Source organism: Mesoplodon bidens, assembly GCF_964165515.1.
Source record: "Mesoplodon bidens genome assembly, chromosome: 9".
NCBI lineage: Eukaryota > Metazoa > Chordata > Mammalia > Artiodactyla > Ziphiidae > Mesoplodon > Mesoplodon bidens.
The window spans coordinates 21010470-21029413 of record NC_138166.1 but is presented as its reverse complement, the minus strand read 5'-3'; the positions used below and the strand labels follow the sequence as shown (position 1 = coordinate 21029413).

The following is an 18944-nucleotide window of genomic DNA, read 5'->3' as shown; positions in this document are numbered from 1 at the left end:
CTAAGGCACAGACCTTGAGATGGGAAGATCATCCGGGACTGTCTGGGTGGGACCAACCTATCACCTGACCCCCTCAATCAGGGAGACCTTCCCGCAGGTCAGAGAGGTGAGGTGGAAGGAGGAGGCACCAGAGGGACTCCGCCCACCACTGCAGGCTCTGAAGAGGGACGACGGGGCCACAAGCCAAGAAACATGGGTGGGGGACTTCCCTGGTGGCACAGTGGTTAAGAATCTGCCTGCCAATGCAGGGGACGTGAGTTCGATCCCTGCTCCAGGAAGATCCCACATTCCGTGGATCAACTAATCCCGTGCACCACAACTACTGAAGCCTGCACGTCCTAGAACCCGCATGCCGCAACTACTGAGCCCACGTGCTACAACTACTGAAGCCCACACACCTAGAGCCCGTGCATCGCAGCAATGAGAAGCCTGTGCACCACAACGAAGAGAAGCCCCCACTCGCCTCAACTAGAGAAAGCCCTCACCCAGCAATGAAGACCCAAATCAGCCAAAAATAAATTTTTAAAAATAAGAAACATGGGTAACCTCAGAAGCTGAGAGCCAGTGAGGAAGAGGGACCTCAGTCCTACAACCACAAGGAAGTGAATTCTGCCAGTGACACAAACAAGCAAGGAAATGGATCCTCCCCTGGAGTCTCCAGGAAGAAGGGGGTCCTGAGACACCCTGATTGTAGCCCAAGGGACCCAAACTGGACTTCTGAGCTACAGAACTATAAGAGGATAAGTGTGTGGATTTAAGCTGCTGCGTTTGTGGTCAGTGTCATGGCAGCTCCAGAAAACTCATCCACCCTAAAACAAATACGGTAAGTCCCCTACATATGAACGAGTTCCGTTCCGAGAGCGCATTCGTAAGTCCAATTTGTTCATAAGTCTAACAAAGTTAGCCTACGTACCCAACTAACACAATCGGCTATGTAGTACTGTGCTGTAATAGGTTTATAATACTTTTCACACAAACAATACATAAAAAACAAACAAACACAAAAAATAAAGAAAACATTTTTAATCTTACAGTGCAGTACCTTGAAAAGTACAGTAGTACAGCACAACAGCTGGCATACAGGGGCTGGCATCGAGTGAACAGGCAAGAAGAGTTACTGACTGGAGGAGGGAGAGGAGGTGGGAGATGGTAGAGCTGAAGGATCGTCAGCAACAGGAGTCAGAGGGAAAGCTGCAATGTCACTCATGCCTGATGTTGATGGAAGGCACGTTCACATCTTTGAAAGTTCACAACTTGAAGGTGCATATGTAGGGGACTTACTGTACAGCTCACGTCTTGCCTTGGGCTCCCTGAAACAGACCCCGACACCAGGAACCAGCATGAAACCAACGTGAGTGGTTTCTGGGGAGGCCCAGGGGAGTGGGGTTCACTTGAGGTGGGAGAGGCGAGAGAGGGCGCAGGGGAGGAAGAGGAGGTCCAACCCCAGAGGAGTGTGGGCCAGGCCAAAAGCAGTGAAGCCCCCAGGCGGGGCTCAGGGAATGTCCGTTTTATTTTGTGTGCAGTAGGCCTGCTCTGCAGAGCTGATTAGATGGCACTTTCAGCAGGCCCCTCTAGCCACAGGGAGGGCACAGCAGGCAGATGCTGACAGGACTCCAGAAGGGATGGACAGAGTGAGAGGGAGTGACGAGTCAAGGATGGCTGCCCAGGGAGTGCCCCGGCGGTCCAGTGGTTAGGGCTCCACGCTTCCACTGCTGGGGGCACAGGTTCGATCCCTGGTCAGGGAACTAAGGTGCCACATGCCACGCGGTGAGGCCAAAAAAAACCAACCAAACAAACAAAAACCAAAAACAACCACAACAAAGAAACACAATTTTTTAAAAAAAGATGGCTGCCCAGGATGGCAGCTCAAACCCCCAGTGGGTGCTGGTGGCAGTCCCTGAGTAGGGGGAAGAAAGATGTGGGCTGGCGGGAAGGGGTCTGCTTGAGCCTTGCAGGGGAATGTCCCCAGGCAGGTCCATGCCTGGGCCTGGAGACCAGAGGGCAGGTTGGGTGGAGAAACAGGCCTGTAGGTCTTTGGCATCCAGATGGTATCTGAAGCCAAAGGAAAGCACGAGATTCCCAGGTAAAGTGTAGAGAGAAAAGAAAACGAGCCCAGACAGGGGCTTGGGCGCTCTGACGCTGAGGTGTTCCTGGAGCACCATTTCTGAACCACCCAGACCCCGGTCCTGTCACTCGAGTTTCTGGAAAACGCAGGCTTTGGAGCCGGCCCTCTCGGCTGGAAACCACAGGCTGAGGGTCCGTGAAGTGAGCACATGGCTGAAACTCTGAGCTTCAGGATTTTAGCTTGAAGATGGAGCGCAGGGTCCACGCAGAGCTGCAGTGGTGCCCACATGAGCCGGGCCGTGTGCTCTGACCCTCCCTCCATGCCATGCTGCACCACACACACTGCCGAGCGACAGCAGAATTCAAGGAACTGAACAAATTGAACAAAAGGACAGGGCCTTAAACAGGCAGCATTTAAAATCAAAGAGGAAAGAGTGGGCTTGGAGCAATCTGTCAGCTTTAAGGGAAATTAATTATATTAATTCCTGACCTGACACACATTCGCACACATACGATTTCCAATGAACCAAAAGAACTTAACGTTAAAAAATCCATCAGCGTATTACTAAAACTACAGAAGGATGTGTTTATAACTCTGGGCTAGGTTAGTCCGGGTTATAGCAAGAAGGCATAAAGTAGCGCACAATTCTGACCACATAAAATTTTACATCTTTCACAAGACAAAAAAATACCATAGAGTGGTAATAAAAACAACCTAATGAAAGAAAGTATTTGCAACACACAGAATTCATATCCAACAGGTAAGAGGAATGCCTACAAATCAGTAACAGCCTGACAGGAAAGGGCACGGGCCACAGAGTATGAACAAGCAGGGCACAGGAGACGATGAAACGGGGTAACATAAAATGCGGTCACCTCGCTAGTCATTAGGGAGTCAAAATTCAAACAGGTGTAAATTCTGATGCCATCAGTGTGCCTGACACCCACAGAACAAACTTGGCTGGCTGAGGGGTCCTGCTGAGCACCAAGCCACAAGGCCCGTTCCATGGTCCTGGATGGAGATGGACGCTGGCCACTGCAGGAGTGACCCTGCCAGGACAAAATAGGAGGCCATCTCCTGCCCCGCTCCTCCCCTCTCCAGTCCCCCTGTGACGCCTCCTACTGCAGAATCTAACAGGAAGCCAGCTGGCAACACGGCCTCAGAGATGTGGCTCTCAGATCCCTCGCTCTGTGTGACTATTTAGGTTTAATTACCCGCAGTGAAACAAATTACAGATTCAGGTCCTCTGTTGCACTAGTCACGCTAGTACTCAAGAGCCTCCTGTGGCTGCATACTGGACACACTTCCACCACTGGAGAAAGTTCTGGGGAGCAGCGCTGCCCAAATCACAGGGGTGGGCAGGCTGGTGGCAGTCCATGATGGCACTCTTGTCCTCACAATGTCTCCTGGGGGCAGAGAGGGGGGCCGTCTCCCCAAACCTCCCTTCTCAGGTTTGAGAAATGTGTGCATTGCGGAGGTGCTCCCCGCTTCCCTGGGGACCAGCAGAGAGACCGCCACACTCACCCCCTGCCTCGGCCGTCTCCCTCTACTCCTCCCCTACAATCACCTCTTTCACCACGTCCAGACAGGGGTGGGACATACATGACCGCTGCCCATCCACCCATTCACTCAGCAGGTATACACTGGAAAAGTCCCACCATAAACAAGCTTTCCTTTTCCAGCTGGACCGTGACAGATATTCCGGCTGAAATTCGCATTAGTGATGGCAGACCTGAGCCTTCAATAACATGACCTCCTTACCTGATCGATGACCTGATTCGCATGAAGTCCCTCTGTAGCACGTGGTGGATGGAGCCTGGCTTGTCTAAGTGCCCTGGCTTCAAATCCCGGCCCTGCTCTCCTACACACCCCTGGGGCTGAAATGAAAGAACGGTTGCCTGTCTCCTGTGGGAAGCATGCTCCTTGAACAGTGCCAAGTCAAAAGTATGCACCCAAAGTACACCTGCTGCATGAATGGATGGATGGGTGGTGGTCATGCATGTCCCACCCTCTCTGGCTGGCAGCTCACTCAGCCTGCCAAAGCTGGTGAGCAAGAGAGCCGTTACATCTGCATTTTGAGAAGCGGTTAGGAGGACGGACCCTGAGGCACAAGGTCACAGGGAGAGGGAGGTAGGAGAGAGTGAGGAGTGGAAGTAAGGTATTTAGGGCTAACATTGGCAGGACTTGGCCAGAAGCCCCCCGGGCTTAGCAGGAGAGGGGCTGGCCGGAGCCCAGAGGAGAAACAGGGCTGCCGAGCGGGTGGCCATGCAGAAGCCCCAGCAAAGCAGAGGGCTCGGCCACGTGCCTTCAGGACCTCGCCATTGAGAGGCTGGTTGCAGGAGGTTAAGCCTCCTGCCAGGCACAAAGGAGGGGCTACCAGGCCAGGAGCGCCTGGTGTCACAGTGGGCACAAGAGGACCACACATCACGGGAGCAGGACGATGAGGGCTAGGGGTGCCGACAGAGGTGGCAGAACCTTGGCAGGAGTGGGTTCAGAGGCGGCGGGCCTGCTCTCCCTGCGCTGAGCCTGAGGGGGGAGCTGTGTGCAGTCTCTCCAGCCACAAGGGACCTCTGCTCCCCGCTCCAGGCATCTCTGTGCCCTCACTGTTCACTTACGATGCTGACTTTTCTCATTCTTGGAAACCACCATTTCCTCCCTCGGGGGCCCTCCTCCATGTCTGCTCCCCTGGATGACTGTGCCTTCTGTCTCCACCTGGCTCTGCCCCCAACTTCACACGCCAAGATCCAGCTCTGGAGTCATCTCCTCTGAGCAGCTATCCCTGGCTCCTTCTTTGACACCACTTCCCACTTCTGGGCTCAGGATTTTCTGTGGTTACAGCTCTCTGCTGTGACATCTGGTAGCCCCAAGCCACCCCCTCCGCAGCTTGGGAAACGGGTTTTGCCATCAAGTGCTGGAATAGAACTGTCTTTGCCGAACTTAATGAAACTGCCAGGCAGCATGAGCAGTGGAGAACACTGGTCTGCAGAGATGGAGCCCAAATGCCGGTTCTTCCTCTGGTCTAGCTGCGTGCTTCCCCCACCTCTGTGTGATCCATGGTTTCTCCTTTTGTTACCGAGTCCAAGCTCGCTCTGCTCACCGCACGACAGGCCAATAAATCAGAGACAGGTGTTGAGGCACGCTGGCAGATCGAGAAGATGGCAGATTAAAGTCTCAAAATAACCATCTTATCAGGGTTTGGATGCCAGTTTCTCTTATAGCACAGAGAGGGGGAGGAGATGAGGAAGTAAAGTAAAAAGGCCATAAGTTTTGCAAATATCACCTGGAATGACCAGCCTCAGGGAAGGGAGGTGTTCATTTCTTCTTTCTTGCAGCCATCCACAGGTGGACAGGGCCAGATGTTTTCCTGAACAAAGGCACTTTGGTTTAACATTAAGGCAGAGGGGCGGGGTTCCCCGAGACAGGCCATTGTGTATAGACAGTATCTTTTAGTGAACAAAAGCAGCAGAAAGCAAAGGTTAAAGTAAAAGAAACAGATCCAACATGTCAAATTTGGCTCTTCCTGTTACACTTTTGCTGTGCAAACTGCTTTTTAATTTTTTAGATTAGATTCATGTAAAATAATAGAACATGGAAGATGCCAAATTGTTTTTAATTAATTTGTTATGATCATGCTACCACTCAGTAATTGTAAAAGCCTCTTTTAAAGTTAAAGAGTGACATCAGAAACATGGTTGAGTGAAAAACTACCTTTGTCCTTCCCCTTCGATCTATGCCCAGTAAAACATCCACAGCTCAGCAAAGGCTCCTCTGCCCAACACAACAGGACGGGGAATGTCCACACATCAGCACATCTAAAGGTGGGTGAACTGAAATAGAGAAGACAGAACCGTGGGAACAGTGGGATGGGTGCCTGCCTGCAGTCCCAGCCCTCTGACCACGGCAGCTGAGCCCACAGCTTCAGAGAACCCAGGAGCAGCAGAAGGGGCACATACGACTCAGGCCTCCCGGCTGCACTGGCACCTGTGGCCACAGGTAACTGGGCAGCAGTGGCAGTGAGGGCTGGGGGACTATCCTCCCAGCCGCTGAGGCGCCCACGACACGACCCCATCTGCAGTGGTGGAGCCTGGGAACCTTAAAACACCAGACACAGGAGAGGTGCCCTGTGGACCCTGGCTCCCCTCCCCTTGTCTTCCTCCTCCACAGGGAGCCTGTGTCTCAGGGGATCCCAGACATAAAGAAAGAGCCCACCATCCCAGGGATGGCAGAAACAAGGCACCAATGACCCCAGAGGCACAAGAAATGACAATGAAGGCACAGAGCCATACTTTTACAGAGACGATGAAGCTGGAAAGTGCACTGAAATAGAACCAGAGGCAGCTCAGCTAAGAGAACCCAAAAACTTGTGTGATAGCGCCACCTACTGGAAAATAAAAGAAAGGACTCTAACTCCTAACCTGTCCAGCCTCAAATGCACCAGCAAAGGAACAGTTCATCAAACATGAAGAATCACAGTAACACTACACAAAAAGAAAATGACAATTCTCCAGACACCAAACATAAAGTCATGAAATATTGTGATCTGACAGAGAATTCAGATAGCTGTCATCAAGAAACTCAGAGAGATACAAGAAACTTCAGAAAGGCAGTTTAATGAGCTCAGGAATAAAAATGATGAACAGAAGGAACACTTTACCAAGAAGACCGAAACTCTAAAAACGAACCAAAGAGAAATTCTGGAGCTGAAGACCTCAATAAATGAGATGAAGAGAGTATTAGCACTGGAAATGGAGCAGACCATAGGGAAGAGAGAATTAGTGAGCTCCAAGATAGAAGATAGAAATCTAACAATAATACAAGTAAAAGAGGAAAGAGAAATAAGATATTCCTTTAAATGAGGAAATCATACAAGAGCTATCTTTTAGGAAGGGCAATATTAGCATAATGGGTATCCCAGAAGGAGAAGAGAGGGAGAAGGGAATTTATTTAAAGAAATAATAGCTGAACACTTCCCAAATTTGGGGAAGGAACTGGATACACAAGTCCATGAAGCTACAAGAACACCTAATTACCTCAACGCAAGAAGACTTTCTTCGAGACACATTACATTAAAATTGCCAAAAGTCAAGGACAAAGAAAGAATTTAAAGGCAGCCAGAGAAAAAAGAATGGTAATCTACAAAGGAACCCGCATTAGGCTATCAGCAGATTTCTCAGCAGAAACCCTACAGGCCAGAAGGGAGTGGAGTGACATTCTCAAAATACTGAAAGATAAAAATTGTCACTCAAGAAAACTCTATACAGAGACTTCCCTGGTGGCGCAGCGGTTGGGAATTTGCCTGCCAATGCAGGGCACAGGGGTTTGATCCCTGGTCCGGGAAGATCCCGCATGCCGCGGAACGGCTGGGCCCGTGAGCCATGGCCACTGAGCCTACGCGTCCAGAGCCTGTGCTCTGCAATGGGAGAGGCCACAACAGTGAGAGGCCCACATACCGCGCAAAAAAAAAAAAAAAGGTTGGGGGGAGATGAGGTTAGGAGGCTAGTTTTGATGCTGTATTTCCATAATAATTTACACAAGTTTTTTAAATAAATTTATTTATTTACTTATTTATTTTGGCTGCATTGGTTCTTCATTGCTGCACACAGGCTTTCTCTAGTTGCAGCGAGCGGGGGCTGCTTTTTGTTGCAGTGCATGGGCTTCTCATCGCGGTGGCTTCTCTTGCTGTGGAGCACGGGCTCTAGGCACATGGACTCAGTAGTTGTGGCACATGGGCTTCAGTAGTTGTGGCTCATGGGCTCCAGAGAGCAGGCTCAGTAGTTACGGCGTATGGGCTTAGTTGCTCCGCAGCATGTGGGATCTTCCTGGCCCAGGGCTCAAACCCTTGTTCCCTGCATTGGCAGGCACACAAGATTTTTTAAAAAGAAAAAGGACTATTTTATCTATGAGGCATTTTATACAAACCTCAGGGTAACCAAAAAAACATAAACACAGAGCAGAGACATGAAACACACAAAAAAAGGAAACTGAGAAAAATATCAAAGAAGACCACCAAACCAAAATGTCAGACAGAAACACAAGGAAAAAGAAACAATGGAGTTATTGAGAAGCCAGAAAACCAAAGATAAAATGACAGTACTAAATCCTCATTTATCAATAATCACCCTAAGTGAAACTGGATTGACTTCACCAATCAAAAGACACAGAGTGGCTGGGTGGATTAAAAAATAAGATCCAACTATATGCTGCCTCCAAGAGACTCACCTCAGCTCTGGAGACAAACATAGGCTCAAAGATAAGGGATGGAAAATGATACTTCAAGCAAATGGCAGCCAAAATAAAGCTGGTATAGCCATACTTATACCAGACAAAATAGACTTCAAGCCAGAAAAGGTAACAAGAGACAAAGATGGACATTATGTATTGATAAAGGAAACAATTCATCAAGAAGGCAGAACAATAATTGATATATATGCATCTAATATAGGAAAACCAAAGTATTTAAAGTAATTACTAACAGTTATAAACGGAGAAATTGACTGTAACACAATAACAGTAGAGGAGTTTAACACCCCGACGTCAGTGGAAAGATCATCCAGACAGAAAATCAACAAGGAAACAACACCCTTAAGTGAAACATCAGACCAGATGGATTTGATAGATTTATAAAGAACATTCTATCCAAACGCAGCAGAATACACATTCTTCTCAAGTGCACTTGGAACTTTCTCAAGGATAAACCATATGTTGAGACACAGAAGAAGTCTCAATAAATTTAAGATTGAAATCATATTAAACGTATTTTCTGATCACAATGGAATGAAACTAGATGTGAACTACAAGAAGAAAGCTGGAAAAATCACAAATATGTGGAGACTGAACAACATGCTACTGAACAACTATTGGGTCAACAAAGAAATCAAAGGAGAAATCACAAATTACCAGAAGACAAATAAAAATAAATAGGGCTTCCCTGGTGGTGCAGTGGTTGAGAGTCCGCCTGCCGATGCAGGGGATGCGGGTTCGTGCCCCGGTCCGGGAAGATCCCACATGCCGCGGAGCGGCTGGGCCCGTGAGCCATGGCCGCTGAGCCTGCGCATCCAAAGCTTGTGCTCCGCAACGGGAGAGGCCACAACAGTGAGAGGCCCGTACCACAAAAAAATTAAAAAATAAAAAATAAATAATAATAAATATACTACATACCAAAATGTGGTGCTGCAAAAGTGGTACTAAGAGAGAAGTTTATAGCAATACAGGTCAACTCAAGAAACAGGAAAAATCTCAAATAAACAATCTAACTTTATACCTAAAGGAACTAGAAAAAGAACAAACGAAGCCCAAAGTTAATATAAAGACTGAAATAATAAAGGCCAGAGCAAAAATAAATCAAATAGAGACTAAAAAGACAACAGAAAAGATCAAAGAAACTAAGAGCTGGCTCTTTGAAAAGACAAACAAAACTGACAAACTATTAGCTAGACTCACTAAGGAAAAAAGAGAGAAGGCCTTGATAAATAAAATCAGAAACAAAGAAGAGGAAAAAAAGACAGATACCACAGGAATACAAGGACTATAAGAGAATATTATGAACAGCTACACACCAACAAGTTGAACAACCTAGAAGAAATGGACAAATTTTTAAAATCATACAAACTTCCAAGACTGAATCAGGAAGAAATTTTTAAAATCTGAATATACCAATCACAAATACTGAGACTGAAGCAGTAATTAAAAAGCTTCCAAAAAACAGGGACTTCCGGGCTTCCCTGGTGGCGCAGTGGTTGAGAGTCCGCCTGCTGGTGCAGGGGACACGGGTTCGTGCCCCGGTCTGGGAAGATCCCACATACCGTGGAGCGGCTTGGCCCGTGAGCCGTGGCCATTGAGCCTGCGCTCCGCAACGGGAGAGGCCACAGCGGTGAGAGGCCCGCGTACCACCAAAAAAAAAAAAAAAAACAGGGACTTCCCTGGTGGTCCATTGGTTAAGACTCCGCGCTTCCATTGCAGGTGGCACGGGTTCAATCCCTGGTAGGGGAACTAAGATCCTGCACACAGCACGCTGCAGCCAAAAACTTTTTCTTTTAAAAGCATCCAAAAAACAAAAGTCAGGCACCAGACAGCTTCACAGGTGAATTCAACCAAACATTCAAATAAGATTTAATACCTATCCTTCTCAAACTATCCCAAAAAATTGAAGAGAACACTTTCTAACTCATTTTACAAGGACATCACCCTGATATCAAACCAAAGACAACATAAAAAAAGAAAATTACAGGCCAATATCTCTGATGAACACCGATGTAAAAATCTTCACCAAAATATTAGCAAACCAAATTCAACAATACATCAAAAGGATCATACACCACAGTCAACTGGGGTTTATTCTAAGGACACAAGGATGGTTCAACGTCCACAAGTCAATCAATGTGATACACCACATTAACAAAATGAAGGATAAAAAACATATGATCATCTCAATAGATTCAGAAGCATTTCACAAGATTCAACACCTATTTATGATAAAAAAAAACTTTCATCAAAGTTGATATAGTGGCCACCTCCTAGAGTAATGGAAATAAAAATAAAAATAAACAAATGGGACCTAATGAAACTCAAAAGTTTTGCACAGCAAAGGAAACCATAAACAAGATGAAAAGACTACCCTCAGAATGGGTGAAAATATTTGCAAACAACGCAACTGACAAAGGATTAATCTCCAAAATATACAAGCAGCTCATGGAGCTCAATATCAAAAAAACAAACAACGCAATCCAAAAATGGGCAGAAGACCTAAATAGACATTTCTCCAAAGAAGATATACAGATTGCCAACAAACACATGAAAGGATTCTCAACATCACTAATCATTAGAGAAATGCAAAGCAAAACCACAATGAGGAATCACCTCACACGGGTCAGAATGGCCATCATCCAAAAATCTACCAACAATAAATGCTAGAGAGGGTGTGGAGAAAAGGGAACCCTCTTGCACTGTTGGTGGGAATGTAAATTGATACAGCCACTATGGAGAACAGTATGGAGGTTCCTTAAAAAACTACAAATAGAACTACCATATGACGTAGCAATCCCACTACTGGGCATATACCCTGAGAAAACCATAATTCAAAAAGAGTCATGTACCACAATGTTCATTGCAGCACTATTTACAATAGCCAGGACATGGAAGCAACCTAAGTGTCCATTGACAGATGAATGGATAAAGAAGATGTGGCACATATATACAATGGAATATTACTCAGCCATAAAAAGAAACGAAATTGAGTTATTTGTAGTGAGGTGGATGGACCTAGAGTCTGTCATACAGAGTGAAGTAAGTCAGAAAGGGAAAAACAAATACAGTATACTAACGCATATATTGGAATCTAAAAAAAAAAATGGTTCTGATGAACCTAGTGGCAGGACAGGAATAAAGACACAGACATAGAGAATGGACTTGAGGACACGGGGAGGGGGAAGGGTAAGCTGGGATGTAGTGAGAGAGGGGCATGGACATATATACACTACCAAATGTAAAACAGATAGCTAGTGGGAAGCAGCCGCATAGCACAGGGAGATCAGCCTGGTGCTTTGTGACCACCTAGAGGGGTGGGACAGGGAGGGTGGGAGGGGACGCGAGAGGGAGGGTGTATGGGGATATATGTATACATATAGCTGATTCACTTTGTTATACAGCAGAAAGTAACACAATATTGTAAAGCAATTATACTCCAATAAAGATGTTAAAAAAAAGTTTATATAGTGGGAACATATCTCAACATAATAAAGACCATATATGACAAAGCCACAGATAACATCATACTCTTTTCCTCTAAAATCAGGAACAGGACAAGGTTGCCCTCTCTCACCACTTTTATTTAACATAGAATTGGAAGTTCTAGCCACAGCAATCAAACAAGGAAAAGAACTAAATTGTATCCAAATTGGAAGGGAAGAACTAAAATGGTCACTATTTGCAGATGACATGACACTCCACATAGAAAACTCTAAAATACCCAAAACTCTTAGAACTAATAAATGAATTCAGTAAAGTTGCAGGATATAAGATTAATATACAGAAGTCTGGTTGCTTTTCTATACACTAATAATGAACTACAAGAAAGAGAAAGCAGGGATTTCCTTGGTGGCACAGTGGTTAAGAATCCACCTGCCAATGCAGGGTACACGAGTTAGATCCCTGGTCCAGGAAGATCCCACATGCCGCGGAGCAGCTAAGCCCGTGTGCCACAGCTACTGAGACTGCTCTCTAGAGCCCACATGCCACAACTACTGAAGTCCGCGCACCTAGAGCCCGTGCTCCACAACAATAGAAGCCACCGCAATGAGAAGCCCACGCACCGCAACAAAGAGTGGTCCCTACTTGCCGCAACTAGAGAGAAAAGCCCACACGCAGCAACAAAGACCCAACACAGCCAAAAAGAAAAAAGAAAAAAAAGAGAGAAAGCAAGAAAACAATTCTGTTTAAACTTGCATTAAAAAGAAAAAAATACCTAGGAATAAACTTAACCAAGGGGGTGAAAGACCTGTACTCTGACAACTATAAGACGTTGAAGAAGAAAACTGAAGACAATTCAAAAAATACAAAGAAATCCATGTTCATGGATTGGAAGAATTAATACTGTTAAAATGTCTACACTACCCAAAGCAATCTACAGATTTAGTGCAATCACTATCAAAATACCCATGACATTTTTCACAGAACTAGAACAAGTAATCCTAAAATTTATATGGAACTACAAAAGACCCCAGAATGCCCAAAGCAATCTTGAGGAAAAAAAAAAAAACAAAGCTAGAGGTACCTTGCTGCCTGACTTCACACTATATTACAAAGCTACAGTAATCAAAATAGTATTGTACTGACACAAAACCAGACACATAGCTCAATGAAACAGAATAGAGAGCCCAGAAATAAACCCACACACTTATGGTCAATTAATCTACAGCAAAGGAGGCAAGAATATAGAATGGAGAAAAGACAGTCTCTTCAATAAGTGGTGCTTGTAAAACTGGAGAGCTACATCTAAAAGAATGAAATTAGAACATCTTCTTACACCATATACAAAAATAAACTCAAAATGGATTAAAGACCTAAATATAAGACTGGAAACCATTAAACTCCTAGAAGAGAACATAGGCAAAACACTCTTTGACATAAATCATAGCAGTATTTTTTGAATCTGTCTCCTAAGGCAAAGGAAACAAAAGCAAAAATAAACAAATGGGGCCTAATTAAACTTAGAAGTTTTTGCACAGCAAAGGAAACCATTGCCAAAATGAAAAAACAACCAACTGAATGGGAGAAAATATTTGCAAATGATATGACAGATAAGGGGTTAATATCCAAAATATATAAGCAGCTCATACAACTCAACATCAAAAAAAAACCCACAGTTTAAAAACAGGCAGATGACTTGAATAGACATTTTTTCAAAGAAGACATACAGATGGCCAATAGGCACATGAAAAGATGCTCAACATCAGTAATCATCATAGAAATGAAATCAAAACCACAATGAGATAGCATCTCACACCTGTCAGAATGGCCATCATCAAAAAGACAAGGCCCTGGGAGTCGCTCCTATTTACCAAGTTACTATGTCCTGGCCTCTGAATGTTAGAGGCAGATGCAGATAGGTACAGCCATAAAGATAGATACAGAGGTAAAGAAGACATACCCCCTGCCCTCATAGTTAGGAAAACAAGCACTAATTGTGATGCAGTGTCATAAGTGCAGGGCTCAGGCCACGTGGTGCTAGAGGGGGCAGGCTGACTGGGTGTGATGGGGTCGGAGAGGCTCTCACACTGAGGGGAACCAAGCAGGGTTGGGGGGCAAGAGGCCGAGGCAGGGGAACAGGATGAACAGAGGCAGGAAGAGGGCTGCCAGCCAGAGGCAGGAAGGTGAGCCCTTCCGGACATCTGCGCCCACCCTGTCCTCGCAGTGAACCAAGGGAAGCTTGCAGCATGCTTGCTCTCAGAACAAGTTCTGGGACGTGAATCTATTGCTGCGTAGGCTCTGTGTGCAGACACTGCCTTTCAAAGCCAGGTTTGATGTCCCAGAATGAACCGGAGCTTGAGAGCTGAGAAGGACTTGCAGAAAGTAGAAAGCCACTTCGAATCCAATGAATGTTTCCCTCTAAGAGCTCTAAGGAGCAGCTTTTATGGGGAGTATGAAGACATGAGGACCATGAGAGTACTTGTTTGTTTTTCCATAGCTTCAGAACTTGAATCTCCCTTGCTTCCCCTAAAACCCCTGGCACCTCTAGCCTGGCCTGATTCCAGCAAAGGTCAGGTCTGTCACTGGCCCTGGCTGACAGGCACTTGTGTCAGAGAAGAGTATCATAGTCAGCTTGGGCTATCATATCTGAATACCACAGAGTGGGCAGCTGGAAGTCCAAGGTCAGGGTTCCAATGAGGGCTTCATCCTGGCTTGCAGGCTGCCATCCTCTCACTGGGTCCTCATGTGGCCTTTCCTCTGTGCATGTGCATGGAAAGAGAGAGAAAGAGAAAGAGGGTGTCTCTCCTCTTCTTATGGGGCACCAGTCCTATGGGATCAGGGCCTCACCTTAGGACCTCAATTAACCCTAATTATGTCCTTAAAGGCCCCGCCTCCAAGTACCCTCACACTGGGGATTCAGGCTTCAACATATGGACTGGGGGCACAAACACTGAGTCCACGAGAAGGAGTTTCCTTAGCTCCAATCATTCCAGCAGGGGAGTCACACACTCAGGCTACCTTCTTCCCCTTGCCTGAAATATAGGACAAAAGTACAACAGCCGGGACTTCCCTCGTGGAGCAGTGGTTAAGGATCTGCCTGCCAATGCAGGGGACACAGGTTCAAGCCCTGGCCCGGGAAGATCCCACATGCCGTGGAGCAACTAAGCCCATGCACCACAACTACTGAAACCCATGAGCCTAGAGCCCGTGCTCTGCAACAAGAGAAGCCACGGCAATGAGAAGCCCACGCACCACAACGAAGAGTAGCCCCTGCTCGCCGCAACTAGAGAAAGCCCGTGCGCAGCAACGAAGACCCAACACAGCCAAAAGTAAATAAATAAAAATTTTTAAAAAGACAACAGCCGTTGTCACCACAAGAAGAGCTTGAGCCCAGGTGTTGTTCCACACCTGATCCATTCAAAGCCTTGTTTAACCACCAGAGTCAGAAACCCACCTGGACAAGATTAAGCACTAGGTGGGCTGGCCGGGGGCCCCCTGGGACCCTGCCCCCGCTCTCCCATCTCCCTCCCCGTGCTGCAGAGGGACCCAGGCACGGACGTCCATCCTTGGAGCCTACCGCTAAGGCAGAAATCTCCAGATCGAAAAGGCCTGCCGGCCGGCCCTACCATCACCACCCTTGTGTGCCAGGGACCAGCAGCAGCTACCAGAAGTGGGGAGAGCCCTGCCCCACAAACACCCTTCCAGAGAAGAACCTCAGGACCCCACACGATGGTCTCCACAGTGTTTCTCTTCTCCGGGTTTTACTTTGTAAAGAGTATCAGCCATCCCTGTGTCTGCACAGCGCCGAGCTCCCCAGCAGGCTGCTCTGTGCTGCATGTGTTTGGTGTGAATTCTCCAGAGGTGTATTCTCTACTCTGTTCTAGGCCACAGTTTGAGATGGTTTTCCTTGCCTTGTTCTGTGGGTGGGAGCGTTTGATTTCTAGATCTTTGAGTCCTTAGAGCCCCTTGTGTCTCCTGCTGGCTGTGTTCAATATCAAGTTCGGCTGGCAGGGCAAAGGCCACTTGCAGCTCTGCTGAGCCTTCTTGGGGTCCTTCTTTCACCTTACTCAGCTCCTGATCGTTTGTTGCTACCCGGCGAGGTTTGCTTTCTGTTCAGGACTTTTTCATCGTCTTCACAAGGAGGCTCAGCCGGGACACCTCAGGGGAGTCCCCTCCCCTGGAAGGTGCTGCTCTTGGTGCTTCCATTCCGCGCCCCCCTTCCACCTGGAGTTCTGCATCCTTCTTCCCAACCAGTCCCCAAATATGGTGTCTCGGGGCTCAGCCAGGAACCCCTTCCTGCACTCTTTCCCTGCAAACCCCATGCGTTTCCCATAAGCTGACAGCTCCCCTGACATTCCGGACACTTCTGGCCTCTGGCTTGCTGTATATCCGGGTCCCGGTGGGTCTGCCTCCAAAGTGCACGGATGCCCCCCACCGCACAGCGCCCCGCCTCACCCCTGCTGCTGTAGAAGCCACCTGGTCTCCCCCCTCACCCTGCCCACCCCTCACTCTGTTCTCCACACAGCAGCCCAAGAGGTCTTTCTAAACACGCACCAGACCCTCCTCTGCTCAGGCCCTTCATTTATTCCCATCACACTTGGATGAAAGTGCAAAGCCCTTTTCCTGGACCATCGAGACGTGGGGTCTCTGTCTCTGCTGCTGTCCCCTCGGTCCCCATGCTCCCACCGTTCCAGCCCCTCCAGACACTCCCCACTCTTGGCCTCAGTCCCCTTCTCCCAGACTGGACAGGCCCTAACTAGCCCCAGTCTGGCCCCATGCCTTTATTCTCCGCTGCACTGCTTGCGCTCATGGATCAATGGTAACGGAGTCCCCAGTCCCCGGTGGCCTTCCACAAAGCCCGCGTCATGGATCAGCTATGACAAAGGGACATGGCCAAAGCAAAGCTCCTGTTCACGGCTCACTTCCTAGAGCAGGAATGCAAAGGCAGCTGTCCAAGCTTACCTTGGGGTCCCTGTCTTCCAATCCTATGGATTTTGATGCTTTCAGTGAGAATTTTGACCACTATTGCTTGGCTTCCTGAGTCGCCCTTGGGAAGGGGAAGTGGATCTGAGTTGCCTCTCCACCATTACAGAAGCGCAAGGCTGGCTTCTGCTTCTTCAAGAGGACCCAGTGAGACTGACGGCCGAATCACATACAAAACAGGCTTCTGACCCGCAGCCCGCAGCAGCCAGCCCAGGAAGCCGGCCGGCTGTCACTAGGGACAATCCAGGAAGCTAAACAATAACCCCTGTAACAATCAGCCCCAAAAAGCCAGAATTTGGTCAATAACTGGCAGCTTCCCTAATTTCAGTCCCTACCTCCAACTCAGGACCAACCAGAGAAAGCCAGACACGCTCCCCCAACCAATCACATGGGACACCCCCTTCTAGTGAGGGCACCTCCAGCTTCCCCAGGCCCACAGCCCCCATCAGGGCAGCCCTGAGCCCCTTCTCCTCCAGGAAGCTGTCCCACTGCCCTGCCCGCCCTTGAGTCTCTGCCAAACCAAGTGATGGGAGCAACTCCCTCACTACAGCCAGCTCTGAACACACACCTCTGCCTTCCCCATCTGGTTGGTTTTGTTTATTTCCACACGAGAAAGCTAGATTTCATGAAAAATCTCCAATTACTTTTTTTTTTTTTTGGCTGCGTTGGGTCTTCATTGCTGCGTGCGGGCTTTCTCTAGTTGCGGCCACTGTCCCAGGGTGAAAAGTGACCGGGCGGCTAACTGGGCATGGGGGAGCCTGTCCTGGCCCCTCAGGGTCTTGACTCCACCTTCTGCAGTGCGCCTGAGGCCTTGTTTCCTGATTTTCACAGCTGACGCACACTTCTGTCAGCCATGTCACATCTCCAGCAGATTTTGTCTTTCGTAGAAGCAGAGCAGCTGGGCTGCTGGGGACCCGCCTCCCGTGGTTCTGTCCTTGCCCCACCTTGCTTTCCCCTGAGGAGCCCCAGGGGAGGCGGGATCCGGCCACCCCCCCACCCACCTGCCCATCCTGTGTGCAGGGCAGGCCATGTGCCCAGAGCTCAGCTCCTCCGAGGATTCCTGCACAATCTCCTGTGTCAACGATGAGAACTGTCCCCAAGGCACCAAGTGCTGCGCCAGGAGCCCCTGCAGCCAATCCTGCGTGGTCCCCCTCATAGGTAATGCCGCCGTCCCTGCGCCCCAGCGGAGCCCCATCTGGAGAGAGGGAGGGACCAGCTTTGTCCAGGGTCCCCTTGAGCTGGCACTCCACACCCCGCTCTCAGTGAACCGCCCAGCGGCCCCATAACAGCCCGGCCACGACACCGCTTCACCTGCTGGACCCACCAGAGGCCCAGCTGCGGCCCGCCTACTCCCTCCCAGCATCACCAGTGCGCGGCCCAGCAATCCAGGAGGGCTGCTGTCCCCCTCCCAGCCTTTGGCTCCAGGCCACCAAGGGGGGGGTGAAGGTTGGGGGCCGCCAGAGACCAGCAGTGGGGCGGCCCCAGCAAGCCAGCGGGTCATGAAGGCCTGGCCCGCCTCTCCCCCAGTGCCTGTTCCAAAGGCTGGCCGCTGTCCCCGGGTGCAGGTCCCGCTGGCCCCAAAGCTCTGCTTAGAGAGAGACAAGTGCTCCAGGGATGACCAATGCATGGAGAGCCAGAAGTGCTGCTTCAGCTCGTGTGCCAGGAGGTGTATGGTCCCCGCCACAGGTAAGCATCCCGAGACCCCGCCCACAAGACACCTTCCCGAGACACTGCCCTGGGGATGGTGGACTTGGCTTCTCCCTTTGCCTCCCCTGACCTTGGGGCCTCCGCAGGTCCCTGAAGGCAGTAAGACACAGGAGAGGGCGGGGGCTCAGGCAGCAGTGACCCAGGGCTGCAACAGCTGCAGGCCTCTGCAGACACTTGATGCCATTGGGTTAGAGAGTGGGTCTCAGACTAGCAAAGGGGGCTCAGAGGAACACTTGCTTGGTGGGACTTGGTCCAGCCAGGCCCACCTGCAATGCTTGTGCCTTTGCCACTTAATCTGGGGAGGAGTCTGGGTTAGGAGCCCAGAGACATGGTTCCCGGATAACAGTCCCTGCCAGCTGTGACCTCGCCTGCCTGCCTGCCCACGGGCGATAGTGAGGGCCCGAGAGGGTAGGTGTGGAGGGCTCACTGGCCCACACACAGCATCCCTCCCTCCCCTGCCTGCCTGCCCACGGGCGATAGTGAGGGCCCGAGACGGTAGGTGTGG

At 48.9% G+C, this 18944-nt stretch overlaps 1 long non-coding RNA gene across 5 annotated transcripts in view; it reads right to left on the bottom strand.

The window, feature by feature from the left end:
- Positions 1–1008: 1008 nt before the first annotated feature.
- LOC308622169 overlaps positions 1009–18944 on the bottom strand; it is a 34547-nt gene continuing 16611 nt past the window's right edge. The window contains exons 3-6 of one of the 5 annotated variants that reach the window (XR_014016572.1): positions 17734–17927; positions 14404–14506; positions 5774–5892; positions 1009–5429 (exon numbers count right to left, since the gene is read on the bottom strand). This is a non-coding gene — a long non-coding RNA (uncharacterized lncRNA). The remainder of the gene's footprint in view (positions 5430–5773; positions 5893–14403; positions 14507–17733; positions 17928–18944) is intronic. The other 4 variants (XR_014016573.1, XR_014016574.1, XR_014016575.1 and 1 more) reach the window with 4 other exon arrangements.